Raw genomic sequence first — 17,701 nt, 5'->3', positions numbered from 1 at the left:
ACAGCCATGCCCGAGGCAGGATTCGAACCTGCGACCGTAGCGGTCGCGTGGATCCAGATTTTAGCGCCTAGAACTGCTCGGCCATCCCGGCCGGCGCGGCTTATCTCGCGCATACATTAATCTGCGATCTTGTAATGTTAATCACTTAAATATGTTATCTGGACAAATTTATTCCCGAAATTCCATTACTCTACAAGGTGCACAACTTTGCTTGTGCCGTTTTTTCCCCAACATTTAAGGCTTTAATGAAACAAATTGGTTACACATATATCATTCAAAGTATTTTCCGCCGCTGGCCACTACTTTCTCCCATCTTTCGGGCAGTGTACGAATCCCGTGTCGAAAAAACTGTTCATCTTTTGAAGCGATCCATGAATCGATCCAATTTGTGACTTCTTCATGAGATCGGAATTGTTGGTCAGCCAGGCCTTGCGCCATTGATCTAAATAGGTGATAATCAGAGGGAGCAATGTCTGGAGAATACGGCGGGTGGTATAGGACTACCAATTTTAGCGTTTCCATTTTGAGCTCTTTTCCAACGTGGGGTCGAGCGTTGTCGTGCTGCAAAATCACTTTATCGTGCCTCTCGCTGTATTGCGACCGTTTGTCTTTCAATTCTCTGCTCAAACGCATTAATTGGGATCGATAACGGGCACCTGTGATTATTTCACTTGGTTTCAACACGTCATAGCACACGACGCCGAGCTGGTCCTGCCAAATGCAGAGCATGATCTTGGAGCCCTGGATATTCGGCCGGGATATCCGCATGATTTTTTGCGTTTAGTGTTATCGTAATGAACCCATTTTTCGTCCCCGGTCACAATGCGATTCAGAAATCCCTTCCGTTTTTGCCTCTGAAGCGACTGTTCACAAACACACAAACGCCGTTCAACGTCTCTTGGTTTCAGCTCACACGGGACCCAAGTTCCTTCTTTCTGTTCAAAATGTGTGTGAAATCTTATGGGACTTAACTGTTAAGGTTATCAGTCCCTAAGCTTACACACTACTTAACCTAAATTATCCTAAGGACAAACACACACACACCCATGCCCGAGGGAGGACTCGAACCTCCGCCGGGACCAGCTGCACAGTCCATGACTGCAGCGCCTTGGACCGCTCCGCCAATCCCGCGCTCCTTCTCTCTGAATCATGTCCATAGCCTTGACACTTTTTGAAATGGCTTGCTGTGCCACTCCCACTAATCGTCTTCATTCAGCAGTGTTTCCAATACTGCATCTTCTCAAAAAATTCTCTCTTCCACCACTATGCCGGTCTACGATGTTAAAATCACCGTTCTTGAAACGTTGAAACCACTCACGATACGTTCTTTCACTAATAGCGTACTTACCATACATACTTGAGCGCATTCGATGAGACTAAGCCGTTGTTTTCTTCATATTGAAACAAAACCGTAACATCTCCCACAAATGACGAGAATTAGGCTCGTAAACTGACATTTTCAATCAAGAACAACTTTATGATGCAGACACAAATAGACTAATGTTTGAACGAGGTTATGTTGACCGAGGTCCATGCTAACTGCCTGACGTCTGCGATCTGTTTCTTTCGACCACTACTTACCGTCGTCGCCACCTATCGACAGACGGCGGAAGCAAAGTTGTACACCTTGTACATTAACTTTTTTGTGTTGCGATTTTTACCGTCAGTGTAGTTTGGATATGTGACAAGCATGGTTATAGAAACACGTATGTACTTAAATGCCTATAGGTGTGTCAAACTTAAAATATATGTTGAGAAATTAAAATATTTGAGCATTAAAGTGTCACTGAGGCTGTCTAATGAATAACTCTACTGTTCATCCCCCCAGAATCAATAGTAGGTAAGGCGGGTGGCAGACTTCGGTTCATTGATAGGACGCTGGGAAAATACACTCAATCTACAAAGAGGTTATTTACAGATAAGCTTTGCGTACTGTCTTAGAACATTAATTAAGCATGGGAGGCCCGTAACATAAAGGAATAACATGGTACACTGAACGTGTAACGAGCAACAGGTTTTTTTAATTCGCTGTAGAATGTCACCGGCATGTTGAAACATACGAATCGACAAACGCTTGCAGACGGACGAGAATTATTTCGTGAAAGCTTACTTGCAAAGTTTCCAGAAGCAGTATTAAGTGGGTAATCTAAAAATGTGTTTCATCCCGTAGGGCCGTGAAGACAACATTAGTTTAGTTACAACTCGCAGAGGCATTCAAACAATCATTCTTCCTGCACTCCGTAAGTGATTGGAACGGGGAGAAACCCCCAGCATGTGCTACGCTTTGCCATACACTTAACTGCGGTTTTCAGAATATATACGTACGTGTAGATGCAGATTACAGTACTTCTTATTTTTCAGATGTGATTATTTTTTCTTCGTGCTAGTACCTAGTTTGGTTTCAGTTCACAAAAAAAGGAATTCCGTGAATTGGGGCCCCGAAGGAAAAGCGTAAGCAGTGTGCCTTGTCCCCTACAGCTGGAAAAATCAGATAAATCACAAACTCTGTCAGTTTTTTTAAGACCCAGAAACTATTGCTTAGAAGAAGATGATTAACGAATATCTTTATTATTGAAAGCGATGTCACCGGTAACCTGTGAGCATAGCAAATTACGACCCCTGTATTAATGCCCTAAAATTATTTCCCTTCGTATGAAATTCCACCCGCGAATGAGTAACAACGTAATCTAATTGTTGTTGTTGTTGTTGTTGTTGTGGTCTTCAATCCAGAGATTGGTTTGATGCAACTCTGCATGCTACTCTATACTGTGCAAGCTTCTTCATCTCCAGGTACCTACTGCAACCTACATCGTTCTGAATCTGCTTAGTGTATTGATCTCTTGGTCTCCCTCTACGATTTTTACCTTCCAGGCTGCCCTCCAATACTAAATTGGTGATCTCTTGATGCCTCAGAACATGTGCTGCCAGCCGATCCCATCTTCTAGTCAAGTTGTGCCACAAACTCCTCTTCTCCCCAATTCTATTCAGTACCTCCTCATTAGTTATGTGATGTACCCATCTAATGTTAGCATTCTTCTGAAGCACCACATTTCGAAAGCTTCTATTCTCTTCTTGTCTAAACTATTTATCGTCCATGTTTCACTTCCATACATGGCTACACTCCATACAAATACTTCCAGAAACGATTTTCTTACACTTAAATCTATACTCGATATTAACAAATTTCTCTTCTTCAGAAACGTTTTCCTTGTCATTGCCAGTTTACATTTTATGTCCTCTCTACTTCGACCATCATCAGTTATTTTGCTCCCCAAATAACAAAACTCATCTACTACTTTAAGCATCTCATTTCCTAACCTAATTCCCTCAGCATCACCTGATTTAATTCGACTAAATTCCATTATCCTCGTTCTGCTTTTGTTGATATTCATCTTATATCTTCCTCTCAAGACTCTGCCCATTCCGTTCAACTGCTCTTCCAGGTCCTTTGCTGTCTCTGACAGAATTAAAATGTCATCGGCCAATCCCAAAGTTTTTATTTCTTCTCCATGGATCTTAATTCCTACTCCAAACTTTTCTTTTCTTTTCTTTACTGCTTGCTCAGTATATAGATTGAATAACATCGGGGATAGGCTACAACCCTGTCTCACTCCATTCCCAACCACTGCTTCCCTTTCACGCCCCTCGATTCTTATGACTGCCATCTGATTTCTGTACAAATTGTAAATAGCCTTTCGCTCCCTGTATTTTACCTCTGCCACCTCCAGAATTTGAAAGAGAGTATTCCAGTCAACATTGTCAAAAGCTTTCTCTAAGTCTATAAATGCCAGAAACGTAGGTTTGCCTTTCCTTAACCAATCTTCTAAGATAAATCGTAGGGTCAGTATTACCTCACGTGTTCCAACATTTCTACGGAGTGCAAACTGATCTACTCCGAGATTGGCTTCTATCAGTTTTTCCATTCGTCTGTAAAGAATTCGTGTTAGTACTTTTTAGCCGTGACTTATTAAACTGATAGTTCGGTAATTTTCACACCTGTCAACACCTGCTCTCTTTTGGAGTGGAATTATTATATTCTTCTTGAAGTCTGAGGGTATTTCGTCTGTCTCATACATCTTGCTCACCACATGGTTTTGTCATGACTGGCTCTCCCAAGGCTATCAGTAGTTCTAACGGTATGCTGTCTACTCCCGGGGCCTTGTTCGACTTAGGTCTCTCAGTGCTCTGCCAGATTCTTCTCCCATTTCATCTTCATCTACGTCCTCTCCTATTTCCATAAGCCCTCCAAGCACTTTGCCCTTGTGTAGAACCTTCATATACTCCTTCCACCTTACTGCTTTCCCTTCTTTACTTAGGTCAGGTTTTCCATCTGAACTCTTGATATGCAAACAAGCGGTTCTCTTTTCTCCAAAGGTCTCTTTAATTTTCCTGTAGGCAGTTTCTATCTTACCCCCAGTGATATATGCTTCTGTATCCTTTCATTTGTCCTCTAGCAATTCCTGCTTAGCTATTTTGCACTTCCTGACGATCTCATTTTTGAGACGTTTGTATTTCTTTTCGCCCGCTTCATTTATTGCATTTTTATATTTTCCCTTTCATCAATTAAATTAAGTAACTCTTCTGTTACTCAAAGGTTTCTACTAGCCCTCGTCTCTTTAACTACTTGAGCAGAGCCTTCACTATCTCATCTCTCAAAGCTACCCTTTCTTCTTCTACTGTATTCCTTTCCACCGTTCTTGTCAATCGTTCCCCAATGCTCTCTCTGAAACTCTCTACAACCTCTGGTTCTTTCATTTTATCCAGATCCCATCTTCTTAAAATCCCACCTTCTTGCAGTTTCTTCAGTTTCAATCTACAGTTCATAATTGTGGTCAGAGTCCACATCTTCCCCTGGAAATGTCTTACAATTTAAAACCTAGTTCCTAAACCTCTGTCTTACGATTATATAATATATATGAAATCTTTCAGTCTCATCAGACCTCTTCCACGTATACAGTCTTCTTTCATGATTCTTCAACCAAGTGTTTGCTATGATTAAGTTATGCTCTGTGCAAAATTCTACCAGGCAGCTTCCTCTTTCATTCCTTGCCCCCATTCCATATTCACCTGCTTTTCCTGCTATCGAATTCCAGTCCCCCATGACTATTATATTTTCGTCTCCCTTCATTATCTGAATAATTTCTTTATCTCACCATACATTTCTTCAATCTCTTCATCTGCGGAACTAGTTGGCATATACAGGGTGGTCCATTGATAGTTGTTGTTGTTGTTGTGGTCTTCAGTCCTGAGACTGGTTTGATGCAGCTCTCCATGCTGCTCTATCCTGTGCAAGCTTCTTCATCTCCCAGTACCTACTGCAATCTACATCCTTCTGTATCCGTTTAGTGTATTCATCTCTTGGTCTCCCTCTACGATTTTTACCCCCCACGCTGTCCTCCAATACCAAATTAGTGATCCCTTCATGCCTCAGAACATGTCCTACCAACCGATCCCTTCTTCTAGTCAAGTTGTGCCACAAGCTCCTCTTCTCCCGACTCCTATACAATACCTCCTCATTAGTTATGTGATCTACCCATCTAATCTTCAGCATTCTTCTGTAGCACCACATATCGAAAGCTTCTATTCTCTTCTTGTCCAAACTAGTTATCGTCCACGTTTCACTTCCATACCTGGCTACACTCCATACAAATACTTTCAGAAACGTCTTCCTGACACTTAAATCTATACTCGATGTTAACAAATTTCTCTTCTTCAGAAACGTTTTCCTTGCCATTGCCAGTCTACATTTTATATCCTCTCTACTTCGACCATCATCAGTTATTTTGCTCCCCAAATAGCAAAACTCCTTTACTACTGTAAGTGTCTCATTTCCTAATCTAATTCCCGCAGCATCACCCGATTTAATTCGACTGCAGTCCATTATCCTCGTTTTGCTTTTGTTGATGTTAATGTTATATCCTCCTTTCAAGACGCTATCCATCCCGTTCAACTGATCTTCTAAGTCGTTTGCTGTTTCTGACAGAATTACAATGTCGTCGGCGAACCTCAAAGTTTTTATTTCTCCTCCATGGATTTTAATACCTACTCCGAATTTTTCTTTTGTTTCCTTCACTGCTGGCTCAATATACAGATTGAATAACATGGGGGAGAGGCTACAACCCTGTCTCACTCCCTTCCCAACCACTGCTTCCCTTTCATGTCCATCGACTCTTATAACTGCCATCTGGTTTCTGTACAAATTGTAAATAGCCTTTCGCTCCCTGTATTTCACCCCTGCCACCTTCAGAATTTGAAAGAGAGTATTCCAGTCAACATTGTCAAAAGCTTTCTCTAAGTCTACAAATGCTACAAACGTAGGTTTGCCTTTCCTTAATCTAGGTTCTAAGATAAGTCGTAGAGTCAGTATTGCCTCACGTGTTCCAATATTTCTACGAAATCCAAACTGATCTTCCCCGAGGTCGGCTTCTACCAGTTTTTCCATTCGTCTGTAAAGAATTTGTGTTAGTATTTTGCAGCTGTGGCTTATTAAACTGATTGTTCGGTAATTTTCACATCTGTCAACACCTGCTTTCTTTGGGATTGGAATTATTATATTCTTCTTGAAGTCTGCATTGATAGTTACCGGGCCAAAAATTTCACGAAATAAGCATCAAACGAAAAAACTACAAAAAAAAAGAAACTCGTCTAGCTTGAAGGGGGAAACCAGAGGGCGCTATGGTTGGCCAGATAGATGGCGCTGCCATAGGTAAAACTTATATCAACTGCGTTTTTTTGAATAGGAGCCCCCACTTTTATTACATTTCCGTGTAGTACGTAAATAAATATGAATGTTTTAGCTGGACCACTTTTTTCGCTTTGCAATAGATGGCGCTGTAATAGTCACAAACGTATAAGTACGTGGTAACACGTAACATTGCGCCAGTGCGGACGGTATTTGCTTCGTGATACATTACCCGTGTTAAAATGGACTGTTTAGCAATTGCGGAAAAGGTCGATATCGCGTTGATGTATGGCTATTGTGATCAAAATGCCCAATGGGCGTGTGCTATGTATGCTGCTCGGTATCCTGGACGACATCATCGAAGTGTCCGGACCGTTCGCCGTGTACTTACGTTATTTAAGGAAACAGGGAGTGTTCAGCCACATGTGAAACGTCAGTCACGACCTGCAACAAATGATGATGCCCAAGTAGGTGTTTTAGCTGTTGTCGCGGCTAATCCGCACATCTGTAGCAGACAAATTGCGCGAGAATCGGGAATCTCAAAAACGTCGGTGTTGAGAATCCTGCTTCAACATCGATTGCAACCGTGCCATATTTCTATGCACCAGGAATTGCATGGCGACGACTTTGAACGTTGTGTACAGTTCTGCCACTGGGCACAAGAGAAATTACGGGACGATGACAGTTTTTTGCACGCGTTCTATTTAGCGACGTAGCGCCATTCACCAACAGCGCTAACGTAAACCGGCATAATATGCACTATTGGGTACGGAAAATCTACAATGGCTGCGACAAGTGGAACATCAGCGACCTTGGCGGATTAATGTATGGTGCGACATTATGGGAGGAAGGATAATTGGGCCCCATTTCATCGATGGCGGTCTAAATGGTGCAATGTTTGACGCTTATTTCGTGAGATATTCGGCCCGGTCACTATCAATGGACACCCTGTATACCTTTATTGTTGTGGTAGGCGAGGGCTTCGTGTCTATCTTGGCTACAATAATGCGTTCACTAAGCCGTTCGTAGTAGCTTATCCGTGCTCCTATGTTTTTATTCATTATTCGCCGTGCGGTTCTAGGCGCTACAGTCTGGAGCCGAGCGACCGCTACGGTCGCAGGTTCGAATCCTGCCTCGGGCATGGATGTGTGTGATGTCCTTAGGTTAGTTAGGTTTAATTAGTTCTAAGTTCTAGGCGACTGATGACCTCAGAAGCTAAGTCGCATAGTGCTCAGAGCCATTTGAACCATTTTTAAATTAAACCCACTCCTGCATTACTCCTATTTGATATTGTATTTATAAACCTGTATGCACCCGACCAGTCTTGTTCCACCTACCACTGAACTTTACTAATTCTCACTATAACTAACTTTAGTCTATCCATTTCCCTTTTTAAATTTTCTGAACCTACCTGCCCGATTAAGGGAGCTGACATTCCATGCCCCGATCCATAGAAAGCCAGTTTTGTTTCTCCTGATAAAGACGTCCTCCTAAATAGTTCCCGCCCGGAGATCGGAATGGGGGACTATTTTACCTCCGGATTATTTTACCCAAGAGAACGCCATCATCATTTAATTGTGCATGCTCTAGGGAAAAATTACGGCTGTCGTTTCCTCTTGCTTTCAGCCGTTCGCAATAGCAGCACAGGAAGGCGGTTTTGGTTAATGTTACAAGGCCAGATTAGTCAGTCATTCATACCGTTGTCCCTGCAACTACTAAAAGGTTGCTGACCCCCTTCAGGAACCACACGTTTGTCTGGCCTCTCAACAGATACCCCTCTGTTGTTGTTACAAGGCAAGGTCCATCGTTCACAAGGGAGGTCATCGGTTTGAGCCTCGTATTTCGTTTATTGTAGTAATCTAACTACAATAAACGAAATACGAGGCTCAAACCGATATCTCACAGCACAACAGAACAATAAATTGGCCTTGATCGTAAAGTATGACGGGCGTTCAACAATAAGCGGAACTTGTTTTTATTTTCTCGGTCGCTGTTGGTTGAAAAAATGCTGAATTTGCTGTGGGGACCCTGGTGTATTCCCGCTTCAGCACTTATAGTTTCATGAAGATGCGATAGATGGCGGCGCTGTAGCCTACGTAGCCTTCAAAATAGCGTCTGTAATGGAGGTGCGTTCCAAGCAGAGAGCTGTCATTGAGTTCCTTGTGGCAAAAAAAAAAAAAAAAAAAAAAAAAAAAAAAAAAAAAAAAAAAAAAAAAAAAAAAAAAAATTCTTGTTATCTTGGTGTGAGTAATACAGGAATAAATATGTTTCATCATGTAAATGAACTTTATACGAAAACATTGTCCTTGCTACGCTAAAGTGAAAAACTAGTGGGGTGGACAGCATTGTGTAGTAGGAAAGAATAGCGCAGCTCTTTTTGCCGTCTCTCTCTTCTCTCTCTCTCTCTCTCTCTCTCTCTCTCTCTATCTCGCGGTCTCTGACCCGTCACATCATCCGACGAACATGATCTGTGAAATGTGAAAGCATTCAGTTCATAAAAATAAGGTAACGACCGGCCTACATTACGTAAATATATGAATTTATCATACAGAAATAATATTTTATGAAGTTGATGGATTTAAGGTAATAGTTTATGGTGTCAAGATCGGTTAACGATTACAGTGTTCACATTACAGATTTCGGAAATGCACTGCCATCATCAGATATGATTAATACGCTAATCATGGTCTTAAAGGCTACGAGACTCTTTTAATATGTGACAAAATGTTGCATAATTCGTAGGTATATTTTATACGGCTCCATGATGTTCAGAGTGCATAGCTGAAATTGTTATATACCGTGACAAACTTGTTTGTAGATTAATAAAAAAAATGTTTCAAATGGCTCTAAGCACTATGGGACACGTGATGACTGGGTGTTGTGTGATGTCCTTAGGTTAATTAGGTTTAAGTAGTTCTAAGTTCTAGGGGACTGATGACCATGGATGTTAAGTCCCATAGTGCTCAGAGCCATTTGAACCACTATGGGACATAACATCTAAGGTCATCAGTCTCCTAGACTTAGAACTACTGAAGCCTAACTAACCTAAGGACATCACACACATCCATGACCGCGGCAGGAGTCGAACCTGCGACCGTAGCAGTGGATTAATCACATCCGACGATGGCAGTCAATTGCTGAAACCGATAGTGTGAAAGACTGTAACTGTCAAGTCATCTTGACGCAATAAATTATTATATAATCATTTAAAGGGTCGCGTCCCTCCGTCTTTACAAAAAAATTTGTGGTTTTCCTATTTTCTTGATTTTAGTCTTCGAAAATTCGGGGCACCCTTTCCCCTTGTCCTATTGAACTCGAACTTCTCACAGCTCATTTTTCGGGGAATAGAACCAAAATAGGATAGCGCAAAAGAAATTATATAAATTTTTTTGTAAACTGCCATAGATGATCCACACTAATGTGACTACTTCTTCGAATGGGAATGATTACTTCTGGAAACGATAAGAATAAGGAACATATTAAGATTGTGAAACTGTCTACAAGCCTACAAAGAATAGTCAACGAAGGGACGACGGGGGGGGGGGGGGGCGGGGGGGGGGGGGGGGGGAGGAAGAGGGCAAGGAAGCAGCCTTGAAATTCCGGACGTTATTAAAAATGGACGAAGCAAGTAGCAAGTTCTGAACACGGTGTAGGGCGGAGGATAGCGAACCGTGGTCGAGTCGCTATCTCCATTCAAATCATGAAGTGTAATCTTTTGAAAATTCATCAAACTTAGACATAAAAAAACTGTCATAGTGTTTAACGGGGTAAGGAATTATTAAATTATTCGGCGAATCCAAGCTTCACTAACATAACGTAGCCTGTCAGTGAACTGTCACCATTTGGAAACTAATCTCCGCTTCGTAAGCTTGGTTCAAATGGCTCAAATGGCGCTGAGCACTATGGGACTCAACATCTTAGGTCATAAGTCCCCTTGAACTTAGAACTACTTAAACCTAACCAACCTAAGGACATCACACACACCCATGCCCGAGGCAGGATTCGAACCTGCGACCGTAGCAGTCCCGCGGTTTCGGACTGCAGCGCCTAGAACCGCACGGCTCGTATGCTTGAAATACCAGTAAAAAGACAACGTGCTTTATCCAAAACAAGACTGTAATTACTGCAAGGTGTTTATTGCCTTCTTTTTATGGTTACGGTAATTTATGTTAGCAGGTCTTTCTAAAGTAAACCGCTTGCTTGACAGTTTTAAGCCAGGAGTCTACTTCGCTTCAGCTCAGCGTAACGCAATATGCAAGATAGCTATTTAATTGGCATATGAAGTAAGATTCTGCATTTTTGCCTTCACTGATGATGTACCTGGCAATACACTTTCTACGTAGTCCGCTATGCAAATGAATTCGCAGCAGCTCTTTGCATCATCTCAATGAAGTTTCTCCAGTCGGACGAGGTCTTCGCCTCTTCTGCGAAGGACATTAAAGCGACTATCTGCGCAGCTTCTTGGAACGGCAGCCACACCCAATAACCTGCTCGAATATTCAGTCACGCAAGCGCTTCCTGGCGTCGCCCGCAAGTGAGGCGGACTTGTGTGGCCTCCGGAGAGACTGATGCCTCTGCTGCCGCATTGGAGATTATCACTTGCAATTCGAAATTACCACTTATATTTAATTCATTCATTTATCAGTGGAATACTGATGTATTACAGATCGACTTTGCATCATATTACCATTAATTATCTATTACATGCAAGAAGTGCTTGTTTGGAGCTTGTGCGTACACAGTTGGCCATTAAAAGTATACTATGTGGTATAGTAGGAAGAATGTTGAGAACTAAAACCGATTCAGCCGTAAAACCCTTTTGTCTTAGGCACTGCCGGTCTCACAGCACTTACAATTGCATCCTTAGGTGCACATCTGTATACAAGTGGAAAAACAGTCATATACACTCCTGGAAATTGAAATAAGAACACCGTGAATTCATTGTCCCAGGAAGGGGAAACTTTATTGACACATTCCTGGGGTCAGATACATCACATGATCACACTGACAGAACCACAGGCACATAGACACAGGCAACAGAGCATGCACAATGTCGGCACTAGTACAGTGTATATCCACCTTTCGCAGCAATGCAGGCTGCTATTCTCCCATGGAGACGATCGTAGAGATGCTGGATGTAGTCCTGTGGAACGGCTTGCCATGCCATTTCCACCTGGCGCCTCAGTTGGACCAGCGTTCGTGCTGGACGTGCAGACCGCGTGAGACGACGCTTCATCCAGTCCCAAACATGCTCAATGGGGGACAGATCCGGAGATCTTGCTGGCCAGGGTAGTTGACTTACACCTTCTAGAGCACGTTGGGTGGCACGGGATACATGCGGACGTGCATTGTCCTGTTGGAACAGCAAGTTCCCTTGCCGGTCTAGGAATGGTATAACGATGGGTTCGATGACGGTTTGGATGTACCGTGCACTATTCAGTGTCCCCTCGACGATCACCAGTGGTGTACGGCCAGTGTAGGAGATCGCTCCCCACACCATGATGCCGGGTGTTGGCCCTGTGTGCCTCGGTCGTATGCAGTCCTGATTGTGGCGCTCACCTGCACGGCGCCAAACACGCATACGACCATCATTGGCACCAAGGCAGATGCGACTCTCATCGCTGAAGACGACACGTCTCCATTCGTCCCTCCATTCACGCCTGTCGCGACACCACTGGAGGCGGGCTGCACGATGTTGGGGCATGAGCGGAAGACGGCCTAACGGCGTGCGGGACCGTAGCCCAGCTTCATGGAGACGGTTGCGAATGGTTCTCGCCGATACCCCAGGAGCAACAGTGTCCCTAATTTGCTGGGAAGTGGCGGTGCGGTCCCCTACGGCACTGCGTAGGATCCTACGGTCTTGGCGTGCATCCGTGCGTCGCTGCGGTCCGGTCCCAGGTCGACGGGCACGTGGACCTTCCGCCGACCACTGGCGACAACATCGATGTACTGTGGAGACCTCACGCCCCACGTGTTGAGCAATTCGGCGGTACGACCACCCGGCCTCCCGCATGCCCACTATACGCCCTCGCTCAAAGTCCGTCAACTGCACATACGGTTCACGTCCACGCTGTCGCGGCATGCTACCAGTGTTAAAGACTGCGATGGAGCTCCGTATGCCACGGCAAACTGGCTGACACTGACGGCGGCGGTGCACAAATGCTGCGCAGCTAGCGCCATTCGACGGCCAACACCGCGGTTCCTGGTGTGTCCGCTGTGCCGTGCGTGTGATCATTGCTTGTACAGCCCTCTCGCAGTGTCCGGAGCAAGTATGGTGGGTCTGACACACCGGTGTCAATGTGTTCTTTTTTCCATTTCCAGGAGTGTAGAAAACTAAATAATCCAAATATGAAACCGTAATGAGAAACGTACTCACTGGAGTCAAGGCATGACATACATAGCATACACTGAGGTGACAAAAGCATGGGATACCTCCTAACATCGTGTCGGGCCTCCTTTTGCCTGCATAGTGCAGCATCTTGACGTGGCACGCACTCAACAAGTCGGTGGAAGTCTCCTGCAGAAATATTGAACCATGCTGGCTCTATAGCTGTCCATAACTGCTGAAGTGTTGCCGGTACAGGATTTTGTGCACCAACTGTCCTCTAGATTATGTCCCATAAATGTTCGATGGGATTCATGTCGGGCGATCTGGGTGGCCAAATGATTTGCTGGAACTGTTCATCAAACAAATCTCAGACAGTTATAGCCAGGTAACATGGCACATTTTCATGGGAACCTGGAGCCCATGAATGGCTGCTAATGGTCTCCAAATAGTCGAACATCATCATTTCCAGTAGCTGATACATTCAGTTGGGCCAGAGGACCCAGTCTGTTCCATGTAAACACACTCCACAACTTTATGGAGCCCCTACAGTGCCCTGTTGACAACAAAGGTCCTGGATTCTTGGAGTCTACGCCAGACGTCCACTGTGGCCGAGCGGTCCTAGGCGCTTCAGTATGGAACTGCGCTGCTGCTACGGTCGCAGGTTCGAATCCTGCCTCGGGCATGGATGTGTTTCATGTCCTTAGGTTAGTTAGGGTTGGTTCGGTTGTTTTGGGGGAAGAGACCAAACTGCGAGGTCATCGGTCTCATCTGTTTAGGGAAGGACGGGGAGGAAGTCGGCCGTGCCCTTTCAAAGGAACCATCACAGAATTTGCCTGGAGCGATTTAGGGAAATCACGGAAAACCTAAATCAGGATGGCTGGAGGCGGGATTGAACCATCGTCCTCCCGAATGCGACTGAAGTGTGCTAACCACTGCGCCACCTCGCCGGTGGTTAATTAGGTTTAAGTAGTTCTACGAGGTGCATTCAAGTTCTAAGGCCTTCGATTCTTCTTCTCCGGACTGGAAAGAGATAGAAACATGCGCATTGTTTTAAAATGAGGCCGCGTTCATTGTCAATATGTCCCAGAGATGGCAGCACCATGCGGCAGATGGAATTTTACCGCCAGTGGCGAGAATGAGAACTGTTTTAAATACTTAAAATGGCGACGTTTTCCTTACTTGAACAGCATGCAGTAATTCATTTTCTGAATTTGCGTGGTGTGAAACCAATTGAAATTCATCGACAGTTGAACGAGACATGTGGTGATGGAGTTATGGATGTGTCGAAAGTGCGTTCGTGGGTGCGACAGTTTAATGAAGGCAGAACATCGTGTGACAACAAACCGAAAGACCCTCGGGCTCGCACAAGCCGGTCTGACGACATGATCGAGAACGTGGAGAGAATTGTTTTGGGGGATCGCCGAATGACTGTTGAACAGATCGCCTCCAGAGTTGGCATTCCTGTGGGTTCTGTGCACGCAATCCTGCATGACGACCTGAAAGTGCGAAAAGTGACATCCAGGTGGGTGCCACAAATGCTAACGGACGACCACATGGCTGCCCGTGTGGCATGTTGCCAAGCAATGTTGACGCGCAATGACAGCATGAATGGGACTTTCTTTTCGTCGGTTGTGGCAATGGATGAGACGTGGATTCCATTTTTCAATCCAGAAACAAAGCGCCAGTCAGCTCAATGGAAGCACACAGATTCACCGCCACCAAAAAAGTTTCGGGTAACCGCCAGTGCTGAAAAATGATGGTTTCCATGTTCTGGGACAGCGAGGGCGTAATCCTTACCCATTGCGTTCCAAAGGGCACTACGGTAACAGGTGCATCCTACGAAAATGTTTTGAAGAACAAATTCCTTCCTGCACTGCAACAAAAACGTCCGGGAAGGGCTGTGCGTGTGCTGTTTCACCAAGACAACGCACCCGCACATCGAGCTAACGTTACGCAACAGTTTCTTCGTGATAACAACTTTGAAGTGCTCCCTACTCACCTGACCTGGCTCCTAGTGACTTTTGGCTTTTTCCAACAATGAAAGACACTCTCCGTGGCCGCACATTCACCAGCCGTGCTGCTATTGCCTCAGCGATTTTCCAGTGGTCAAAACAGACTCCTAAAGAAGCCTTCGCCGCTGCCATGGAATCATGGCGTCAGCGTTGTGAAAAATGTGTACGTCTGCAGGGCGATTACGTCGAGAAGTAACGCCAGTTTCATCGATTTCGTGTGAGTAGTTAATTAGAAAAAAAATCGGAGGCCTTAGAACTTGAATGCACCTCGTAAGTCTAGGGGACTGATGACCTCAGCCGTTAAGTCCCATAATGCTCAGAGCCATTTGAAGTCTACGCCACACTCTGACTCTACCATCAGCTCTTAACAAAAGAAATCGGGACTCATCTGACGAGGCCGCGGTTTTCCAGTCGTCTGGGGCTGAACCGATATGGTCAGGAGATAAGGGGAGGCGCTGCAGGCGGTGTCGTGCTGTCAGCAAAGTCACTCGCGTATGTCGTCTGTTACCACAGCGTACTGGCGCCAAATTTTGCAGCACTGTCCTAATGTTTACGTCACACATTGATTTCCGCGCTTATTTCAAGCAGTGGTCCTTGTCTGCTAGGACTGCCAACTCTACGCAAACGCTGCTGATCCGGGTCGTTAAGTGAAGGCCGTCGGCCACTGCGTTGTCCATGGTGGGAGGAAATGTCAAAATTTCATATTCTCAGCATATTCTTGACACTGTGGATCTCGGAACAATGAATTCCTTAACGATTTCCGAAATGGAGTATCTCATGCGCCCCGCTCCAACTACCATTCTTCGTTCAAAGTCTGTTAATTCCCATTGTGCGGTCAGAATCACCTCGGAAAGCTTTTCACATGAATCACCTGATTACAATTGACAGCTGAGCCAACGCACTGCCCGTTCATACCTTATGTGCGCGATTCTACTGCCATCTATATACGAGTGTATCGTTGTCACCCCAGTGTATAATGGGAAGACCCAGCGTTCATTGTATGTCCCATGCAATAAATTATCCGCAAGAAGCGTATGTCCTACAACTAATAAGGAATGGTGCCCGTAAAACCTATGAAGAGTCTGACACACACGCTCCATATCGTTGCTACTTCCATGTCCGTTCGCACATTCCATCGCCCACACCCGCACTGCTTGCCGGTCGGTTATTCGTGTTTCTTAGTGGTGCTTGGGCATTTTGGTTTGCAGTCCCCACATCGGGGCTACCTCTGTTTTTGGTAAGTTTCTTCTTTTGCAAAAGATGTTTGTCATCCCTTCCATATTTGCAGCATATTATTCTGTTTTTAGGTACGATGTCGTTAAAGTACTGTCGTTGCTACTTTACACGTCAGTATTTTCTCTTTCCGTCCTTCTATTTTCATACCACATGCAAGTTATTTGCGTTGGTAGCTAAATTTGCTGGCCATAGAATACGCCTGCTTCTTATAGCATATTTTTTTTATTTTAGGTTATAATGCGAACACTAACGCTGCAGTCCATTTTCCTTGGCATAATGCTGCTATGGTGGCAAAAAATTTAAGCCGGTGGACTGTCACATAGACTCCGTGTGCTAATGGGCGTTCACCTCTCTATGTTGACGTTCGATGAATGCCTCTTACATCTCCTATCCATTGTGAAATTAGATAAAATTCTTCTTTATTGTTTCTTACTCTTCTCGAATACGTTTTACGGGAGTGTTCCCCACCGTGTCTTTACGCCTTTTTTGCAGATAATGTTGACTGACTTTCGCTCGATCTTTCTGTAATACGTTATATATATCATGACTTGACTTCAGTGAGAACATTTTTGATTACAGTTTCTATCTTAGGATCGGGATTATTTATTTTTCTACATGATTGTTTTTCCACTTATACACAGGTGTGCACTTGAAGATGCAGCTGTTAGTGTTGTGGAGCCGGTCGTGTATCAGAATAAAAGGATTTTACAGCTGAAGCTGTTTTATTTATCATCATGATTTATCGTGGCTGCGCTTCTCCAGAGTACAAAGTTTTTGCGTACATAATTAAATCTACAAGCCATTCGGGGCTGCGTAGCGTGAGAAATTCAGTACACGGAGCTGCCGAGCACGGAGCACTCCCTACGCACAGTCATTGTTCTAGCTGGATTGGTTGTAGCACTTTGAACTCGCTGGCGATTCCTTCCGCTTATTTCATGCGGTTTTTTACACCCACCCTCCGCAACGGTCGACAGTCCCTGTCCTTCACTACGTGAGTTCTGCCTGGTCTTGGTTTAGTTGTGGTCTACCATCACATCATCGCAAGCCGACTGGGGCTGCTTTAGAAAGGTTGAAATGTGCGTGGTGGGTTTGTTACTTAGGGTTACATCCTACAACACGTTCGAGATCACTGAGTTCTCCAGATGGACCGATTCTGCTGTTGCTGCTTCTCTGCTGGCAAGACGGCTGAGTAACAAAACTGGAAATGGTGAACTTCCAGACGTGGGAGGAAGGCCAAGCGCGTCGCGCTCTTCCTGCAATCGTAACTACAGCTGAGGAGCATTAAGCATAACGGATGTGGCGGGCATTTGCTGTAAGTCGTTGTCGTCTTCATTTCCTGCTGGGCAGGAAGTGCAACGCTCTATGTGCGCTGCAGGACGGACCAATTCGTTGTCTCGCGCAGGTGGACCTTGTGCCCCAGAGTACGAATGTCTGCGTTGCTGG

The sequence above is a fragment of the Schistocerca piceifrons genome, chromosome 5, assembly GCF_021461385.2.
Source record: "Schistocerca piceifrons isolate TAMUIC-IGC-003096 chromosome 5, iqSchPice1.1, whole genome shotgun sequence".
Taxonomy (NCBI): domain Eukaryota; kingdom Metazoa; phylum Arthropoda; class Insecta; order Orthoptera; family Acrididae; genus Schistocerca; species Schistocerca piceifrons.
This window is presented reverse-complemented; position numbering follows the sequence as displayed.